We start from the raw sequence: 7,869 nt of genomic DNA, 5'->3' as shown, positions 1-7,869 counted from the left end.
ACCTTAACTTAACCGAAGGCCACTTCAATATTCTTGGGAACACAATTTCATGTTCACCATCAATTAAGCCCAAACGTTCAACAGCCCAAAGCTTCAAAACAGAAATAAATCAAAATGATGTCCAATTATATTACAATTTTTTTCAAATAAAAGGTCAAATATAATTTTATTCGTACCTGTAACACTGTAGTATTGCCACTAATGCCAATAGAGTTCTTAATGTCACGCTGCCTTAACATCATTGCCTCCTTTGATAAACTATTAATTAAATATGTATGGACAGCTTTTGCCCAATCGTATTGGTTCAGACTATCAATATCATCTAAAACTGTAAAAGGCATGTTACTAACTGCCTTTGATTTCCTAGGAAAGTAAAAATATATAAAACAAAGTAATATATACAGACGACATACGCAATCCACATCAGAGTCATCATTTTGTAACAAGAATTTTATCCTATCAACAACGTCTTTTGGACTAAATGAGTTGGATGAAAATTGTTCACAGACAACACCAACAACATTATCATCAAAAATGAACATCTAATCCCCCAACTCCTAGACCTAGACCCATACACACATCACTAACTTTAAAGGGAACCATTCTTTGCTTCACAGTAAAGCATTCGTTGCGCCCAATCCATCGGCTCACCATTTCATACAACAATGGACTGCATAAGTCTATCGCCTTGTCCATATTAACACACCACTTGAATGACGTTTGTCCAATTCGAATCTGGTCAACTTCTCTGAGTTTTGAATTAATTTCCACAATGACTTTCGTATCACACCACTATCGGCATCGAGGCTGCATATTATTTGCAACAAATACAAAAATTAACCTACACTATTGAAACCAACAACTACATTTTCAAGACAACAAGTTTACTTACATTCCTACCATTTTTTGCTTTATTGAAATCCATCACTGAAAAATGTATGCACAAAAAAGTAAGGTTAACTTAAGGTTAAATTCCACAAAAGTAAGATTGAGCTCTTCGGAAAAGAAAAGAACATAAAAATAGAACTGCAAATGTTTCATGATCAAAAAGATCAAAAAGACACAACACAATAAAACATATAAACAATGTATTCAATTTTAAAAATATAGTGATATGGAAATACAAAACTGAGGCGTGACCATATAAATACATAAACTTTAAATAAANCATGCATAGACTTNTACTAAATCAANCATAAAAATTATTNTATNTTCATCNGATACATAACAAATGATCTCATGTATGATTTCTTACTGAAAAACAATTCTACGAGATATACTTCTCTTGGGGTTCTAGGTTTGACAAGATGAGGCCAGCCAATAAAGCATATAAATGCAACACAATTGCTCAACTTATCTAATTAATATTGTATTAGCAATCAAGACAACTTGCAAGGTGAAAAAGTAATTCGTAGGGGCTCTTACAGATTAAAAATCCACCCCCAAGATACTGTATTTTTTTGTGAGATTGTTTAATGTCACAGAGGAAGAAGAAGCAAAAATGTTTTAGAAACATCAAGTGAATTAGAATATCATGCTATGGTTCAGACTAATTGCGAACTAATGTGAGTATATTGATGTTAGATCAAGATGAAAAAGGATTTGAGAGTCTGCCCCTCCATCATTGTGATTTGATAAACTATACGGAAGTTCAAAGAGGGATACGATTTAAACATTGAAGGGCCAAAATATGAAAAATTAATAGGTTTCAACATTATAGTAATTTCATACTAGCTCACATTGTATATAAAAAGAGTCAACTGAAACAAATATGGAAACAAGGAAATTGTCAATTTTCCAAAGTAGAGGGGGTTGACTGCAGTAATAAAGCTAATAAAGATGTCAATACAAAATTTAAGTAATGTCTGAGTCCAAACGAGCAATGTAAAGCAGACTTTCTATCAACAAATCATATAGAGCCATTAAGCAACTTTTATTATTAAAACAAAATAATTAGGAATCTTTATATACGGGTTCCATTGATACTTTTCTTCTTTATAGTAATTTCCTCAAAAAAATTAAATCAAATGATAAACAAATATTCAACAGACCTCTTTCTGTCTTTTTGGACCCAATAGATCTGAATCTTCAATTGAACGGTCAAGATCTCTGAACAACTTACAAAAAAAATTATCAGTACCTGGACTACTTTCAACTAAACTCACTCGTATTGATGTTTGCATTGGCCATACTACTTTTAGCAACTTCTGGGTGCACACGAAATAATCTTTTGAACAAGGAAAACTCAGAAGAACCAACCAACCTAACAGTCAAAGATACCTTACTACATTAACAAGATTAAAGCCTTTTTGCCATTACATTTTGCAGTCCATTCCAAAATTTTATAAAGTTGCAGATGCTGGCTAAATTAGTATCCTATATTAACAGACAATAATTATTCAGTAATTCAAAGTTAGCATTCAGCAAGCCATTACAACCAAGGTTCGAAAGTATCCTAAGGTTCGAAACTGTCCCATATACAACAAAAAATTGAAAATAGACCTACCTCGCCAAGGCAGGGTGAGACGGCCACGGTGGCAGAGCCTCAAGGTCGCCGATGGTGGAAACGACACGACTAACGCTGGAAGAGAAGCGAAGAATGACCGGCGGCGCCGCCTCCTAGTGGACCTCCGGTGGCCATTGAACGGCGAATGACGGTGCTTTCGTCAAGGGGGTTTGGTCGTTGATCGGTGACCGGTGGCCGTTGCGGGAAGAATGACCGGCGTGAAGAGCCACCAAGGTGGTCGGTGGGAAGACCCGAGAAGATGATCGGCGGCACCGTTGTGGGTGGACCTCTGGTGGACGGTGGCAAGGGGGACGACTGACGGCTAGGAGGGTTTCGTGAGGGTTTCGTTCTCTCTCTAGGTTTCCTTCTCACAATCCTTCAAATGAATTTGAATTTGGGAAAGTGGTTGCTTCCAATTTCTGCCCCTGCCCTCCACCCGTCCACGTCATTTAAATTTTTTTTTATTTCAAAATGTTGAACCAATGACACGCTGACACATAGTGGGTGTCAAAAATTTGTCAAATATCGTTTGTCGAAGTATCATTTTCCAATTTTAAATGATAACTAAGCAAGCACTTTTTTTGTCTGCAGAAAATAGTACTTGAATTAAATAATCATTGTAGTTTTATCCCAATGTTGTAAAGTGAATAAAATTTGTGCACATTAATTGAAAGAATTTTATTTATATATATTACTAATGAAATTATATGCAGCTTTGTGGTTATGTATTCGTATTTTTCATAAATGAAATAATATAGCTTTAGAAAATAAACAATATAGAAATGGTTTAAAAAATTCTTAGAGATTGTTTTCAGGAAAGTATTTTTTTTAAGTCATATTATATTTAAATTCACAATTTCTTTGTTATTTTTATGTCATGAGAAAGGAAAAGGAATATACATTGGTGGTAGACAGCCCTCTGCTTTGTGTCTAGCTATAATTAAATGCAACATTGATAGCCACATCAGCGTGATGGGAGATTGACTGTAAAGTCCTCTTCTTCTTTCCTTTTCAAAATGCTGTAGGAAATATTTTTACTTTTAAAATTTAAGAAAACATTAATTGTATTTCTTGTTTATAATTTTGTAATCTTTAAGTCCCTGTTATGTGCTTGTTTGGCCTCTTAATGTGGTGTCTATTTTTATAGATTGTCAAATGATAATGTACATGATATCAAGGTCGAGCGGTTACGATATATCTTATTAAAAATATAAAATAATAAAAAATATCTTATTAAAGATATTGATAAGTACAAGATAAAATAATCAAAGGATAATCAAGAATATTTATTTAAAGATATTTAGCAACTAACCAGATTTTCAGGTAAGTCTGTTTATATTACATTTTGTTTATATTTTATTGGGCTTATATCAGTTTAAGGTCCATGAGACAAATTATAAATAGAGAGTCAGGGCCACAATTCAGGGACACTTCCAATCACCTTCAAATCACTCTCCAATCCAATCACATTCACAAATATTCTACAGTGATCATAAAATCACTAAATACTCAATAATGAACCGAGGTTCATCAAACCGCTCTTAACTTGAGCGTCGGAGTGCTATTGCAAGTACCTTCCCCCTTGGTCAAAGCTTGAAGATCACCGAACGGTCAAGGGTGAAAGAGAACGAGTGGTCAAGATCCAAGGAAAGCAAGCGATCCCGTCAATCCAAGCATCAGAAAGTGATAAAGTTGTGTCCGCCAGGTTAGTTTCCCAGTCCCTAAAATTTACACCGAAACATTTTGGCGCCTACCGTGGGGCCGGAGGGCATCCCATTGAAAGCCACGAGGAACCAAGACAAGCGCTCGGTCTCAACATTACCACTTCGGATCAACACCAAGAATTTTCAACAAAACAAAAGCTACACAGCACGGATGATCATCTCTACATAAAGCTTCGTCAAAAAGATAAGTATTTTCTATTTAAAAACAATTTACTTGGAAGCGTTACAATCACATTTTGTATTATATCATTATAAAGATCCAATATTAATTTACTACTACACAATTGAATGTCATGGTATTCAAAATTAATTTTGCTACCGCGGCATAATTCCAATCAAGGTTGTAACATCCCAATTTTAGTAATATAAAACTACTAAAATTTAATATTACATATATGATAAATTAACCACAATAAGGAACAAACCTAAGAGAAACAGTATCTACACCTATAGATTCGTTCGACGTCTCTATTGAATCCCTTCCATCACCTATCGCGGAAGTAACTGAAACAAATGTCTCCCTAAGCTCACACCAATCAGGTGATCATCGCAAAAGAGAAAACATACAAAGACAGACACAACAAAGCAAGGGTAAGCTAGGTATAAAAATCATGTTATACAATCACACACAGCATGCAAAGACCATAATATAATATAGGCTACGACCAAATGCACTTTGTTAATACTAATGACTGACCACGTGATTTGACCATCCGGACTAGTATGAAATATTGAGTTCCATGGATTTGTACACTTGTGATGGCCTCTACTGCTTTTCAAAGCCATTGCCACGGTTTTCACCCTTACCACACACGCAAGTGTAAGTCCGTTATAACTCACCTTGGGCCATACTAGAAGCACCCAAGACTAAGACCTCCTGCTATTCTCACCACATAACTCATCACTCTCTACTTGAGTATGGATGGTCATTAGAATGTCAAGATAAACCCCATAAGGACACTCTGGCCATTCATACGGTCAATCACAACAACTACAGTGGCACCACCATGTAACCTCCCTTGAGGATCATGGAATTACATCCATCAATCATACTTTTACATTGCATACAAACATATATATAATATTAATTATACGTTAAAATACCACAAACAACCCAACAAGTCATCAAAAATTGTTTGAAATCATTCCATGTACACTACCAGACAATAATAGTTCTAGAAGGACCACTAAACAACATAAAACCGAGTGGACTCATACTTAGACAAAGAAAATGACTTTGAAACCATCACCAACAGTTCCGGAAGGGTCAAAAACCCCCAGAACGACCTAAAGAACGTCCAAAACGGACATCTGGAACCCCATAAACTATAAAAAATAAAAGCAACAGTAGAAAAGGGCGCCCAGCACCCTTTCGGGGCGCCCGGGCGCCATAATTAAGCTGAAAAAACACGTTGAAGGGTGCCTAGCCCCCCTAAGGGGCGCCCAGGCGTGGATTCTGCAGATTTTATGCAGATTTTCCAGAACTCACCGACTCTCATTTCGTTTTAGGCCTTTTGGTGGATTTCAAATCATTCTAACTTGAAATTTAGGTGTAGTTAATCTTGTCTAAAGGCTTATAAACATTCCTAACCTCAATCCCTAATACTATGCATAGATTTACACTCAAAAACCTCAATTCTCTCAACTTATGGGCTCAAATCTAAACTGACACTTAAAGACTGTTTTTGTTCATTTTGACACTTCTAACAAGTTATATTTGACTTATTTAAGTGGTCTAAACTGGCCAAAACTCTCTATGACTCCAACTTCCAAATTTGACTATCCTAGTTCCCTTAATATAGCCTAAAACACCTTGATTTGCTTAATTTTCTATCTAGAATCCTATATACAGAATTTCTTCCACCCCATCATTCCAATTCCAGCATCATATCACAGCCATACAAATTCATAAACAACCATTTACAGAATCACAATTGTAGAATCAAATAACATATGATCTCATACACACATACAACCCAATTTTAGTTCAAATAACACAATCTCACCAAAACATTTCACATATACATTATTTCACAGATTTCACATAATAATCCTAACTCATGCAACTATAATTTATAAAACAAAACAGAAATTCCCAGCTTCCCTTACCTCTCAGTCGAACAGCTTAAGACATAGGAGGCTCCAATTGCTCACTTGCGCCTCAATGGAAAAACTAATTTTTACCTATTGATCACAAATTGGAAACGGAAGACAACTTTCAAAACCTAATTGGAACTAGAATTTGGGGAAAATACACCATGGCTACATGCAACTAGATTTTTTGCCTCATCATCGCTTTTAGGGTGAACAAAAGAAATGGGATTTCACTTACCGGTTCTGATTGGAGAAATTGTTCGACTACAAGCAAGACCCTTACTTTGTGATCATTGGGGTAGCACCTAATCAAGAATTTAATGGCTCAGTGTTTGGAATGGGTGGAGAGAAAGTAGAACAAGCAAGGAGAAACACTTACCGGTCAGATTGCGAAACTAATCGGTCGAAGAAGGAGGTCCCTTCGTCACGATCACTGGCACTACCTGATTAAAGTTCTACTGGATCAATGATGAGCAAATGGACAAGAAAAGGTTAAGGAGAACAGAAGAGCTTAGAGTAGAAGTAGCGGCTGCTCTGGTAAGATGAAATGAACCAAGATCAGATTTTCCAATAAAATTTAAAGTTTTTGTTCTTAAATGGTTCGACCCTCTTATCTGTTGCCACCTGCCATCCAAATTTTTCTGACTTATTTCTAAGTCCTTACAAAGCTTCATTTATTCCATAGCAAAATTTATTTACATATATTATATATCACAACCAATTTCACTTATTCATATATTTATATATATAAAAATAAATATATATATCCCAACTGATTTTTATATAGATTCAAGGTTGAACATAAATATATATTATGAGAATCCAAAAGGAGAATAATATCTCACGTTATAACAACTAAGATTGATCTATATTATTAGATGATAGTATAAATATATATACTGACGCATTTCTTTAATATAAAAGATATACATAAGTAATTATATAATAACATATTATATGACACACTTGTTTTATATTATTATAATATAATGGAAAACGTTTTGTTAACAACGTTATTTGACAACATGTTTATTTGATTTACTGAGGATATTGTTGGAAGAATGAGGTGGGGGTAAACTCTTGGCGCCTTCCATTCTGAACGTTGTCGCGAAAAAGCATCCCTCTCAATCACAAAGTGTTTGAAAAATGCTTTCCCCAGAAAAAAAAACTCTCTCATTCACGAAGGCTCTCAACAATGTCACCTCTCAAAGACGCAACGATCTTTGTGAAAAACGCAAAAGGTATCTCTTTGTCTGCTATTTGAAGTCGTTGGTGGAAGTCTGGATTTTTGGGCGAAGTCTGGTTTTTTGGGCAACTGTCAAACGGAGAGGTGTTTTCGATTTTTTTATTGTGCCTTAAGTTGTTTTCTTCGTTGCCTTTATTGTGTTTTTCTTTTGCGTTTAGGTGTTGGGTGTGGTGGTTCAGACTCTGAAAGGTAAGGTTTTTTCGGTGTTGTCGTTGCGGATTTGGTTATTAGGTGCGATGGTCAGAGACTCTGCATCGTGTATTCGTTTTTATCGAAAGTCGAAGGTCGATTCAAACACA

Source organism: Vigna radiata, chromosome 1 (assembly GCF_000741045.1).
Source record: "Vigna radiata var. radiata cultivar VC1973A chromosome 1, Vradiata_ver6, whole genome shotgun sequence".
Taxonomy (NCBI): Eukaryota; Viridiplantae; Streptophyta; class Magnoliopsida; order Fabales; family Fabaceae; genus Vigna; species Vigna radiata.
Note: the sequence above shows the minus strand (reverse complement) of the source record.